The sequence below is a fragment of the Sturnus vulgaris genome, chromosome W, assembly GCF_052056855.1.
Source record: "Sturnus vulgaris isolate bStuVul1 chromosome W, bStuVul1.hap1, whole genome shotgun sequence".
Taxonomy (NCBI): domain Eukaryota; kingdom Metazoa; phylum Chordata; class Aves; order Passeriformes; family Sturnidae; genus Sturnus; species Sturnus vulgaris.
In genome coordinates, this window is record NC_142282.1 from 44,012,867 (window position 1) to 44,025,227 (window position 12,361).

At 40.9% G+C, this 12,361-nt stretch overlaps 1 protein-coding gene across 6 annotated transcripts in view; it reads right to left on the reverse strand.

Moving 5' to 3' along the window:
• The window catches only part of LOC148220207 (protein ARK2N-like), a 72,501-nt gene extending 62,022 nt beyond the window's left edge, over positions 1-10,479 (reverse strand). For 4 of the 6 annotated variants that reach the window (XM_088155436.1, XM_088155433.1, XM_088155437.1 and 1 more), the window contains exon 1: positions 10,107-10,246. The gene's annotated coding sequence lies outside the window, so the exon portion shown is untranslated. Of the gene's footprint in view, positions 1-9,611; positions 9,778-10,106; positions 10,247-10,460 lie in introns of those variants that run through there. The other 2 variants (XM_088155435.1, XM_088155434.1) reach the window with 2 other exon arrangements.
• Between the last annotated feature and the right edge of the window lie 1,882 nt (positions 10,480-12,361).

Consider the following 12,361-nt stretch of genomic DNA (forward strand, 5'->3'; position numbering starts at 1 on the left):
GCTGCTCTTAGCCTTCTAAAAATCTCATTTCTTTTTCACAGTGAAACCATATTTATCAAGTGCGCAGCAATTTAAAGACTACAAGGCTCTCTAAAAAATCAGAGGGGGCACATCTCTATTACTATCTGTTCCTAAAAATTTAAGTGACTCACATTTAGATTTTTCATACTTCTATCAACAAAACCAGTGGCAGAAATCAATGCTAGGAGAGCCATATTTTGTTTCTTTTTCTATCTGCTATATATTAGTTTGCAGAAGATCACACTACAGAGGATCATCCATAAGGATGTGCCATGTTTTCCGAAGATCTTAAATTTTCCCACTTTACCTATCCATTTCTGTTACTCAAAGGAAATGTATTCTGTGCTTCCTCTGCTAGTTCATGCTGTTCTATACAAACCTCCTCTTTTCAAGAAATGCTTATCTATTGTTAAACTGTAGTCAATAAAGTAATGCTCACAAAAAAGCCACATTTTACATTGCTTGAGCATAACGGTAATAAATTAATCATACTTCTCAGATAAGGAACATCTATCTGAAATATCCTGAAAGTAATCAAACACTGAATTATTCACTAATAACTCCAGTTAGCAGATCAGGACAACTGCAATGTAACTTCAAAGTAGTAAAGCTATCTCTCAGTACTTCAGTATTTCTTTGAAAAAGTCTTGAGCTGTCTCTCAAAAAAATCAAAGCTAGTCCAGCACGGACAGGCACAAATGTACCTCGCTATTGCTGTTATTTGGAAATATTGAAGCAGAAATGAATGCCACGACGCACAGGCTGTGTTGGAGTCTGCAAAACAGAAACATCTCTGAGTCTCTCAGAGAGAGATAAGAATGCAGGAATTGAATTAAAACCTTTAGAGAAATTAAAGTATATTAAGCCACACAGATATGAAATAGAAGTGTAAGCTTTAGTTTTAAGTAAGTAGAAACATTAAGTTGCATAGATATGAAGTAGAAGTCTTAGTTTTAAGTAAGAATACGCTTTAAGTGCCTTAAGAGAGCAAAAAACCTTAGAATCTAGTACAAAGTATAAGCCTCAGTGAGAGTTCAGAAACTTAGCTCCAGACATAATGAAAACATAGTAAGAATATTGCTTACATTTTTGAGATAGAACAGATAGAACTATTTGCGTTAATAGATAGAGCTATATGTGTAAGAATTAACACCACTTCCATACTACAGAACTAGAATTCTAATAGGTTTAGAAGCAATGTTTTAGGTTCGTGTTTTTAGCTCATTGGGTAATTAACAAATAAAAATCTGTGTAATGGAGTGAGAGCCTCTCTCTCTTCCTCCACCATCATCATCATTACTACCACCACATGGAAGAAGAACAAGAACAAGAAGAGAAAAAAAAGAAACACCAGGGAGCTCCTGCCTCTTCTCGAGACTTTATACCAGGGAGCTGCTTCTATTCGGGACTTTATGCCAAATAGCTCAGAACATGGACTTTAACGTTTCAGACTCTTGCATTTGAGACTGATGTGCCTCTACAAATAAACAACTTTACATCAACCAACAACTGCTCTTGTCTCTTTGAAGACCTAAACCCATGAAAATCTCAGGAAGGCTGCAGTTACAGAAGCCCTTCATCTCAAAGTTCACTAACACTATAAAGAGACAGAACTGCCTATGTGCTGGGGTACCGAGCCCAAACTCCTTTTGTTATTCAGCTTCACAGAAGAAAGCTGTGCACCTTGGCTAGTTGACTGAATGAGACCAGTCAGGGTCCAGAAGGACAGCAGTCACAGGCCTGGAGCAAGGGAGAGCACTGGAGATTCATCTGATCTTGCAAAACAGTGCTCCAAAATTGCACAACCCCTTGACATCTGACTCTCAGCAGATAAGAGAGCTGTTTTGTCAGGTTCTCTGCAATGTTCCTTTCCAATAACAGTGCTGCCTACTTAACTGACACTATAACAACCCCGGCTGTCTTATGGTCTTATGAGCACTTCTGTAGCTCACACAGCAACTCACCAGCATCTCTCCATCTCTTACAGCTAAGAGCTCAAGGCACTGAACTAGAAGTAGTATGGACTTATGACAACCATTCGGTGAAGATGAGTTATAAGATATTAAACCACTACAGTTTGTAAATTTTTTATGATCAGACCTTTTTATGCATCTAAACACAGGAAAGAAACAAAGCAAACTCTCAGGTATTTTAAAGCTTAAAATACTTTCATTCAATTCCAATTAATGTCTTAGCTTTAAGCCAGTATCTTCTTGGCATGGAGCAGTAACTTGCTCATTTTACGGTGTGTGATTTTGATGCTGTTTTGGTTTTTGCCTTTTTTTCTTTTATATGTTCTCTGTATTCTTCGCACATATATTTGTAGCTCTGTAGCCTATTGTCCTAGTGACTAGTTTTCTGAGTAATTTTCCATGGCCTTTCCCTAAGCAGAAAGACAAAACAAATTCCAGAGCTCCAAACCCTGGTGAGTCCAAGACCTCTATGCTATCTTAGTTCTTCCTGGGAACCAAGGTTGAGAACAATTCTTCGAGATACATTTTCATGGACAAAATACAAACAGTGCTGAAGGGGGGGCTCCAGAGAAGGGACTTGACCTGGGGGGAATTGCATCACCACTTGTCCTCCTAATTGGTGCTTTATTATCAATTATGCTGATTTGGTGAACTTATAAAAACTGTATTAACCCTGTGTGGGCGAGCTTTTTTGGACACCTTTCCATAAGTGCCCCTGAAGGCCTTCAAATAAAGATCCACTTTTATATTACCTCCTTACTAAAATTATCTCGAGTTTCATTTCCAAGTTGGGAAAAAAGGCAACAGTTTAAGTCCAGCTGGCAACTAAGCACCATGCAGCCACTTGCTCACCCCCCCCCCCACCCCAGTAGAACGGGGAGGAGAATCCAAAGTAAAAATTGTGGGTTGAGATAAGAAAAGTTTAATAATTGAAACAAAGTTAAATATAAGAATAATAATAGTAAATAAAGAAGAGAAAACTCAAGAAAAACAAGTGATGCACTGTAGGCACACATATTGAGAAAGCAAGAAAATTACAACCTGAAAAATATTCCAGGCCGGAGATTCTCAGCTCTGTTCCCAGCCGATAAGCTGGTCCAGCTGTAGGCTAGGGAGAATTTCTCCCAGGATGATAACTTGGTCAAAATAAAGAGAAATTAATAACAAAGAAAGAACACCTGTTGTGGTGCGTGACCAGGCCCTGGGAATGGGGTGTCTTCTCTCTGAACAAAACATCTTTCTTCTGTCCTTGGAGTTGCGAGTTGTTCTATTTAAGCAAGTATGCTTCTGAATAAACTTGTCTCTCTTTCTTTCCTATCATGAAAGAGGACCATGTAGCTGTGTGTTTTATTTCTGCCACATCCAAAGGGTTAATACCCCATTCCACGGCTACAATGCACAATACAGTTACCATCCATTGACTGATGCCAAACCCCATCCTCAAACTGCAATTAGCCCCCCTTCCAGGTAACTGCCCCAGTTTATATACTGGACATGACATTCTATGGTGTGGAATCTCTCTTTGGTCAGTTCAGGTCACCTGTCCCAGCTACACTCCCTCCCAGCTTTTTCGTAAACCTCCTCACTGGCAGAGCATGAGACACTGAAAAGTCCTTGACCTGGGTAAGCACTACTCAGCAACAACCAAAACATCAGTGTGTTAGTAACATTATCCTCATACTGAATCCAAAACATGACACTGTAACAGCTACTGAGAAGAAATTAACTTTATCGCTGCTGAAAGCAGGACATATGGTCTGGCCAACTGAGAGAACAGGTTACTCACCCAATTTCTACAGAAAGGCTGGAAGGGAGCTGTAAGCCAACCAAACTCTCACCTCAAGTAATTTTCTCATCCACAAGCCACTAATATTATTTATTTGTTTCTTTAATTATTAAGCTCATAGAATAAAATCTAAATGTTGCAACATGGATTTGCAGTAGGCATACTACTGAAAAATAAATGCTATCAATACACTAAAGGCAAAGTCATGTTGCATTCAAATTATGAAAAATTGACAGTAAGATACCAACTGCTGTTGGGCTGCTCTTGCCACCAAACCCTTGATCTTTTCTGACCAGTAATAAGAGGTACCAATTGATTTCAGCATCCACCAGATTGCTAACGATCAATACCACAATCTTTACACGACCAAAGTGCTCTTAAAGAAGAAAGCACTTGTGACAGTGGTCTCGGGACTCGGTAAGCAAGAATTATAGCTTCACTGGAAGTAACATGCTACCTTCTCACCAAGAAAGCTCACTTATACCCCTGAACCATACTCAAGAGCACAGCTAGCTCAACATACCTAACCTTTGAGTCTATATCTTTACAAATCCTAACATTCTCCTCCTTAGTTGAGCTTTCCTAAGAAACTAATGCAACAATATCATGGTTTCACAGCTATCAACCAAGTCCCCCACAGCTGCTCTCTCACTCATGAGACTGGGGGGAAGATCAGAAGGGTAAAAACTAGAAAACTCCTGGGTTGAGATAAAGACAGTTTAATAGGGAAACCAAAAGCCATGCACACAAGCAAAGCAAAACAAGCAATTAATTCACTACTTCCAATGAGCAGGCAGGTGTTCAGGCATCTCTAGGAGAGCAGGGCTCCATCATGCATAAGTCACTTGGGAAGACAAACACCATCACTCAAAATGTCCCAGCCTTCCTCCTTCCCCCCACTTTATATACTGAACATGATGTCATATGGTCTGGAACATCCCTTTGGTCAGTTGGGGTCACCTGTCCTGGCTGTGTCTCCTCCCAGACTCCTTGCCAGCATGGCAGTATGATAAGTAGAAAAGGCTTTGGCTCTGTATAAGCCCTGCTCAGCAATAACAAAAATATCTCTATATTATCAACCCTGTGTTCAGCACAAATACAAAACCAGCCCCATACCAGCCACTGTGAAGAAAATTAACTCTAATCCAGCTGAAACCAGCACAAACAAAAAAGATAAAATTCTTGTAGGATGCCACAGCCATAGACAAATGTCTGTGAGCACTGGAAGAATAATAGAGACTGTGGCGTGGTCTGTCATGGAAGAAGAAAGAAGCCTGGTAGAGAAAAAAGGACAGTGCAGAAGAGAGTTAATTTAGAATAAGCTTTTGACAAACAGGTGAAAAAACAGTACGGAGCAAACACGAGTTGGTTCAACAAATGATCAAAAGCTACTTCTTGTATTTAAAAACAAAAAACAGAACTGACTAGGCCAAAAGCCAGTTGCATGTACGTGATTAATAATGCCTCTAACATGGGTTTTACTATCAGATACTTTCTACAGTATTTACTCCCCATTGGCAGAGGCGAAAAAATTTAACCTCTACTTCAAGAATATAACAGACCAGGAAACAGACATTTCTTTCCCATGACATACAGAAGACTTTGCATATATTTGACTACAGAAATTAAATCACAGTAATAAGATACCAATCTACCAGCTACAAGAAGAGCAAAATAAAAGGTAGTTTTCAGCAGTACCATGCAAGTACTGATAGAAGGAAAAAACCCCAAACAAACAAAGAAAAAAAAACAACCAAAAACTCCCTTACTGATCCTTAAATAAAAGCACCAATTACCCCAAAATTACTTTTTGCATTATTGGTCTTGATTTAGGAAAAATGGCTCAGCTGGCAGAGCTTTCTTAAGAATAAAAGTAATAATTAGCAACAGGAGACATAAACAATATATACAACTTCCCCAGCAAAAGGGGAGATAAAAGAAAAAAAGAGCATCAAGTCTGGAGTATTGATTCAATCCCATTCCCTTCATTCAACAGTGTTATTATTGCTGTAGTTTGATGAGTTTCATACAGTGTAATCCACTACAGGTGTTAAAAAAGCAGAAAAAACATTTATATTTTGTAAAACAAAAAAAAAAGTAAATCAAGTTTCTGTTATCAATCCAATTTTAAATTGAGGTGAAGTCTATAGCTAATTATTGAGGGCTTATGAAATTAACTCTGGCAAGAGACTCGATGTATTTCCCTACTTTACTTTTATGCTATTCAACAATTTTTGGATTTTCTTTATTACAGTGAGCAGATCCAAAGCCTGTGAATTGCCTTTAAGATGACTTATTAATAACAGTAAGTGGAAACATGGAAAATAAAACTTCACCTTTAAGGCTTTCTAAAAACAATATTCAAATAAATATTTTTTTATAACTCCTCACAGATTCTGCATAGTGCTGATCAAAAGGTGTTCCCAGCTCTGGAGGAACCACAGCTATTGACAAACTGTATTTATCAGTAATTCAGATCATGGGCACTGCTACCCATAAGCTCATTCTTTCCCACAATGACAACTTCATTTCCAAAGCACATCTTATTAAACATGAGGAAGCCTCAGGCTACCAGCATTTTATTCAACTTCATTAGGAGACAGCCTCTAAAATCCCCTTATCTTACATTTATTTCCAGCCACAAGTACATGGAATTCATAAACAGCTTCCTGACCTACTGTTTACCAACATTTTTCCCCTAATTTTTTTTTTTTTTTTTTGCCAGATTACTTAGAACTGCCTCTGCCCAGAGCTGGCATTCCAAGAGAGCAAGAATTGGGAGAGTGTGCTGAAGAGTCAGGAGAATTACCAGCTGATAAGAAAGCCACAATACAAGAGAAAAGCACTTTCTTAACCTTACCTGACTATCATGTCAAATTGCTTCTTTTTATTTCAGAAAGTTTGACAGTACTATTACACAGTAATACAGTACGGTACATAGAGCACCAACCTCAAACTGGTATAATGGAAATGCAATTATTTCCAATGAAAAATAAATTATTGAAATGGCAATTGCTTCATCATGCAGACAGCTCATATTATAAAGTCTGGCACTTAGTTATTTCCAGCTCTGCTATTGAGAGTCTCTTGGCCTCTACCCATTTTGGATGAATGGAAGTGAAATCTACCTTCTCTTAAATGTCTTGAAATGCTAATGACCAAGCACCATGAAACAAGACATTAGAGCAGAAACATAGCCAGTAAAAACCACTTATCCAATCGAGGTCTGGCTTTTTCTGCTCATTTCCGGGAAATTTTTAAGCATCAAAGCAGAAGAGCATTGTGCAGGACACTACAAAAGTCTCACTGTAACATCAAATCCACAATCCACATACATTGAAACAAAAATGCTAGCCTGAAAGTCTCCAAATACAAGTATTTTTTCTTTTGCCTTAGCTCCAGAAGAAGGTCCCTGTTCAGCCAAGCTAACTTTCTGCCTTGCCTGCTGGACTTGTGACATTTAGGAATTGTCTGCTCCTATGCCCTTAGGAGGTAATGTTTAAAAAAGTGACCAGCATGGATGGACCCCAGCACTTGCACAAGTGTTTTCCTAGGAGACCTTACTCACTAGTTCCCTGAGCAGCCTGAAATCTGCTCTCCTCACATCCAGGGTTGAGGTTTTGCTGGGACTTTTCCTCCTGGCAACAGAGATTTTAAACTCAATTGCTTCATGGTCACTGTGGTGAAGATGGCCACCAATCACCAGTTCACTCACGAGATCAAGTTATATCAATGAGATCTCAGTATATAACTTGGTCTCATTATAACAAGATCAAGTTGTATCCACTTATCTCCCTAACATTTAGTGTTCAAAGCCCCTCATGATTCTCCGTATTTACTCTTGGTAATTATATCTTATTTTACCTGATTAATTCCTACCTCCTCTACACTGTCAGCTGCCAGCGTGATCTGCTCATTTGTGAAATGCACACAAACATGCTTCCTATTTCTCTTTTATCAGTTAGAGCAGGGCTTAGTTTCTGTGTGTTGTGATCACTCTATCGACCTTTCTCAACTGTCCTGTGGTTGGCATCGGGTTCCTTACCTTTTCCCCTCCCTTCACAGTACCCAGTTTAATGTATCCACTCATTTCCCAGGTTGTTTGTGCACTTTAATTTCTACCAGGCAGGCAGACTGCATACAGTTATCGAGCGAAAGCATAAATGCCCAGGCTGTACTGCAATACACTTCATACACTTGAATGTGTAAGACTAGTAACTTTCCTCTTCCTGATTTCTCAGGAATCTCATTGCACCTCTTCATGTCAACCAGCAATTAGGCTAAAGAGCAAACAGAAATAGTCAACACATTATAATTAAAAATTAAAGTACTTAAAAATTAGTCAGAACTGTTATCCTCATCTTGGGCATAAATACCAGCTGCCCAAACTCACATGCTATCTTCCATTACCTCCACAGTCCCTACTCCTATTTCCCTACACAGAATACCAGTGTTACTGGTATATATGAACCACAAAAAGCACTATTTTATAAGCCTTTAGCAGCCATATAATCATCCCCTTTGGAGCTTATTTTGCCAGCATCAAACTATGCTAGATCACTAGAGGTAAGAAATATTCAGAAAATTATGCTTAAAAATTATTGCTGTCAGACAGATGAGTTCTCCACACTTGATCTCACTTTTTTAGTATCATACATGAAGGGAGGGGGCAAGATATTAGGGCTTAGAAAACACATAACAAGTAAATTAATGACTCCTCGGAGCTTGTTACAAACCTATTTGCTCTGCAAAAGCGATGTTACCCTCTTCCAGGGTAACAGGAGAAGCTGTGCTGTTGTGACTGCCTGACTTTCAGCTCTTATATCATAGTCATTACAGGTGTTAATTAAGGTGGGAGAACCACAAGATGAAGACCTCAAAAGAGTACCATACTCAGTTTCCATCTCAAGGTCAAACATTACATTTTTAATAGACTTAAGCAATGTAGGATACGTCAAGAGAAACATTTTAAATTTAATGTTTGTTTGCTGTTCTAAGGGGAGAGCTATTATTGTTTGGACTTAAAACTTTAGCTTGAAAACTGACAATAGGCTAGCCCTTGCCTATAAGTAAAACTATTATTTGGTCTTATGGTCTTGACAAGTACCAGAGGAGATTTAAAACCAAATAAAATCTTTGGGAGTGGGAATTAAGAGAAATTTTACATTTTTAAAGAGATGCTCAAAGGTTCAAATATTTACTACTCATTCATTTTTAAAAGCTAGAATTACCTGACAGTGAAAAAAAAAAACAAACCACAATACCAAACAGGACTGACTTATGCCATAGAATCTCTATAGACAAGATTTTTTCCAACCTTTGAAACAGTTAAGTACTTTGGGCTGGTTTAAAGTGTGTAACTAGTTACAACCAAGACTTTGTTTAACTAAATTATTACCATTATGGTTTCACAAAGGTGCCTACAAAATTTAAGACAAGTTACCTTGTTCTGCTATTAACAAACTAATACAAAAATACAAATAAAGGAAAATAAAGTTTCAATACTGGAATTGGAGTAATAGTTAAATTATTCCAAGTCTCCTCAGACTGCCTTTTTCCTTCTAAAAAGAAAAAAAGTAGCACAGTTAAATTTTACATTCTCCACGGATGACTGTGTTGCTCAAAGCCACAACTGCAACCTAGATATTAGGAGCTCAAGGAGAACTCAGGCTAGATAAGCAACGAACAATTTGGAACTTTTTTCCGTATAAAATATAGCTTCCCGCAAGGTAAACAAGCAAAAAAACTAGAGAAGCATAAAACTGAAACTGTTTACACCCCTTGTTTTTCAAAAGGTTTTTCTCCAAACAGCTAACACGATCTCACGGCACCTTACAGATGTCCCAGGAAAGACTAAGGGGCCAAAGTTGCTTCCAGGAGCTGTGGTGAGGCTTTCATCCGCTGACTCCAGGCAAGGTTAGAGCTGAAAAGCGGCGGCTAGGCTAGATCCCGCTGTCCCAGCACTGGGCCAGGCCGTGATGGAGATCACTATTACCGAGGCGGTCAGTACTGAAAGCTCCCAACAGACTCCCGGGTTTCCCTGAAAAGCCCTCGGCGGGAGCGGATAATACACGGCGCGTGCCTTCCCGACCCTGAGGGAACCGGGACCCCAAAGTGTACCCTCCCGCCTCCGCCAGCCCCGGGAGAGGGTGGGGGAAGTGCGAGGCCAGTATCCGCCTCTCCCGTGGCGCCTCGCCGTCTCCCGCCCACGCGCAGCCGGGCTAACGGCAAGGGCTCCGGCGCCCACGCGGCTGAGGCAAGGCGGCCCGGCGCGGCCCTACAGAAGCGTGCAGTGGGTGAGCTCTAGCCGTGCCGGCCCCACTCACCTGGACACCGCAAGGCCCCTCCTAGCCTCCCCCCGAGGGGTAGCAGCTGGGGCATGGGCGGCTGGAAGTCTTAGCTGCGCGGACACCAGTCCGCGCCCCCAGCGCCAGAGAGAATGTCACCGGAGGCCGCAGGGCTCTTCATGTGGCGTCACTTCCTTTTTCCGCCACCGCCGGAACAACTGAGCGCCGCGCAGAGCGGCCGCTGGGCCCGCCAACACCACCCCACGGCCCAGAGCGGACGAGGTCCCGTCCCCTCCCTCCCCTACCCTCAAGTCCGAAGGGGAGCGGAGGGTGGGGGTTCGCCAGTGGCGAAGTAGAATGTGTAAAGCAAGCACAGTAGTCGGAGCGACTCACCAAAGGAAAAGAGCTGAGGAGGAAGCTGAAGGAAACAAGAAGGAAGAAATGTCTTTCCCTGGCGCAAGGGCCGGGCGACGAAGAGGGTTGAGCTCGGGAGAGATGCAGGTGAAGGCGTCAGGATCCCGGCACCGCAAACGCTCTCCCTGGTCTCTTGTACAACGCTCTTTCTTCCTATAACACTGATCCTGGTGATTCTGCCTCTGCACTCCCTGCGATCAGAGGCCAGGGAACTGGGCGGGGGAAAGTGATGTGCCATTACGGCGACATTGTAATGCATACATTAAACATCCTTATTGTTATAAATGAGAGACAAAAGTCTCGATATTCAGCAAAATTTAGATTGCTTTATTTGATAGAGAAGGAGCAAGCAGCGCGCTGGGGAACGTGAGGGGTCACCGCCCACTCCACGCTCCACCGAACCTCGGTTTGCAGCCTCTTCTTATACTGTGGGTTCTGGCTGTACACAAATTCACAAAGCCTTTGGGTGATAATCAGTCACAGATAGCCATCCCGTCCTTGTAGATGACCACCAGGGAAGTTCTGGAGGTCTGGTCTTTGTAGACAACCACCAGAGAAGTTCTGGGAGTCTGGTTTTTGGGATAGGCAGTATTGATTAGACAAAGGCAGGAAGGGCTTTCTGGAAAGTCCAATTTTGCAAGCTGGTAGCCGATACAACTTATTTGAAAAACATAACATAACATATTATAATGTAACATAATACAACATAATATAACATAACAAGGTGATTTTAAACAGAATTATTTAATCATATAATTTCCTTTATCTAGTGTCCATGCTTCACTTCAGAGCTTAGTATTCTGGTTTATACAAACCCCAATGCTTTTGTGATTAACACGACTCTTTTATCAATTGTCACATTATGATGTTTCTTAATCAGGGTATTTAGCTTTGCATCCCTGGGGTATATACGCTGCACAACTGCACAATACATTGCAGGTAGTGCTCTGCAATTTGAAAACATGTGGCAGCAGTCAGTTCAGTATAGTTCCTAATTCCTGATCTGGACCTACAAACGCCTGGGAAATTCAAGTGTTAAACATGCACCATAAAACAGAGGCACCCTTGGAGGATCCTGATCCTCCATAACCACTGGTTCTGGCACAGAATCAGTCATAGGGTTGGTAGTATAGAAACATGTGCGTGCATCTATTTGCATCGCCATCTAAATCACATACATTGACTTAGAAAACACAGACATCACATAGTACCTCAGAAGAATTTATCATATAAGGAGAAATAAGAGACAGATTAAAGTAGAAGTAGAGCTACAGAGTCAGGAATTCATGATTCTTTTTTAAAACTACTTTGCAAGATACTTCTCACCAAACGTAAAAAACTTCCTTGCAGTGCAAGCAATATTGGCAGTATCAGCATAAGCAGGAACACTCGGTGCTAATGAAATCTCCACTTAAAAAAAGATAAACCCTGCCCTGCACGAGGCTGCTGAGGGCTGTAACCCTGCTGCTCTGATTTCTTAGGTAGCTTTAGTTATGCACTGCCAACAAATATCAACCTCCACAACCCAGCTAGCTATTTCTGGGGAAAAAATATCCAGTTAGAGGGGAGAATGTGCTTTGGAGGCACAACTCCTGAAAGACACTTGGAGGATGGCATGCTGTTGCACAGGTGTTAGGACACAGCAGTCAGGAACAGGCAATGCAGTTTTAGACGGTATAGAGAAAAGCATAGTGACACAGGTCAGGGCGGGAGCATCCATCTCAGATTTGAGCTCTGTGAGAAACAAGGCTTAGTCTTTAAAATTTTTAAAAATTTAATAAGGGATAAAAGGGACAATATCCAGCAATATTCACCTTCAGCAGAACTCAACAGCTGCTTCACCCACCTCCAATTTAACTTTGCCAAAGCCTGTATATTTT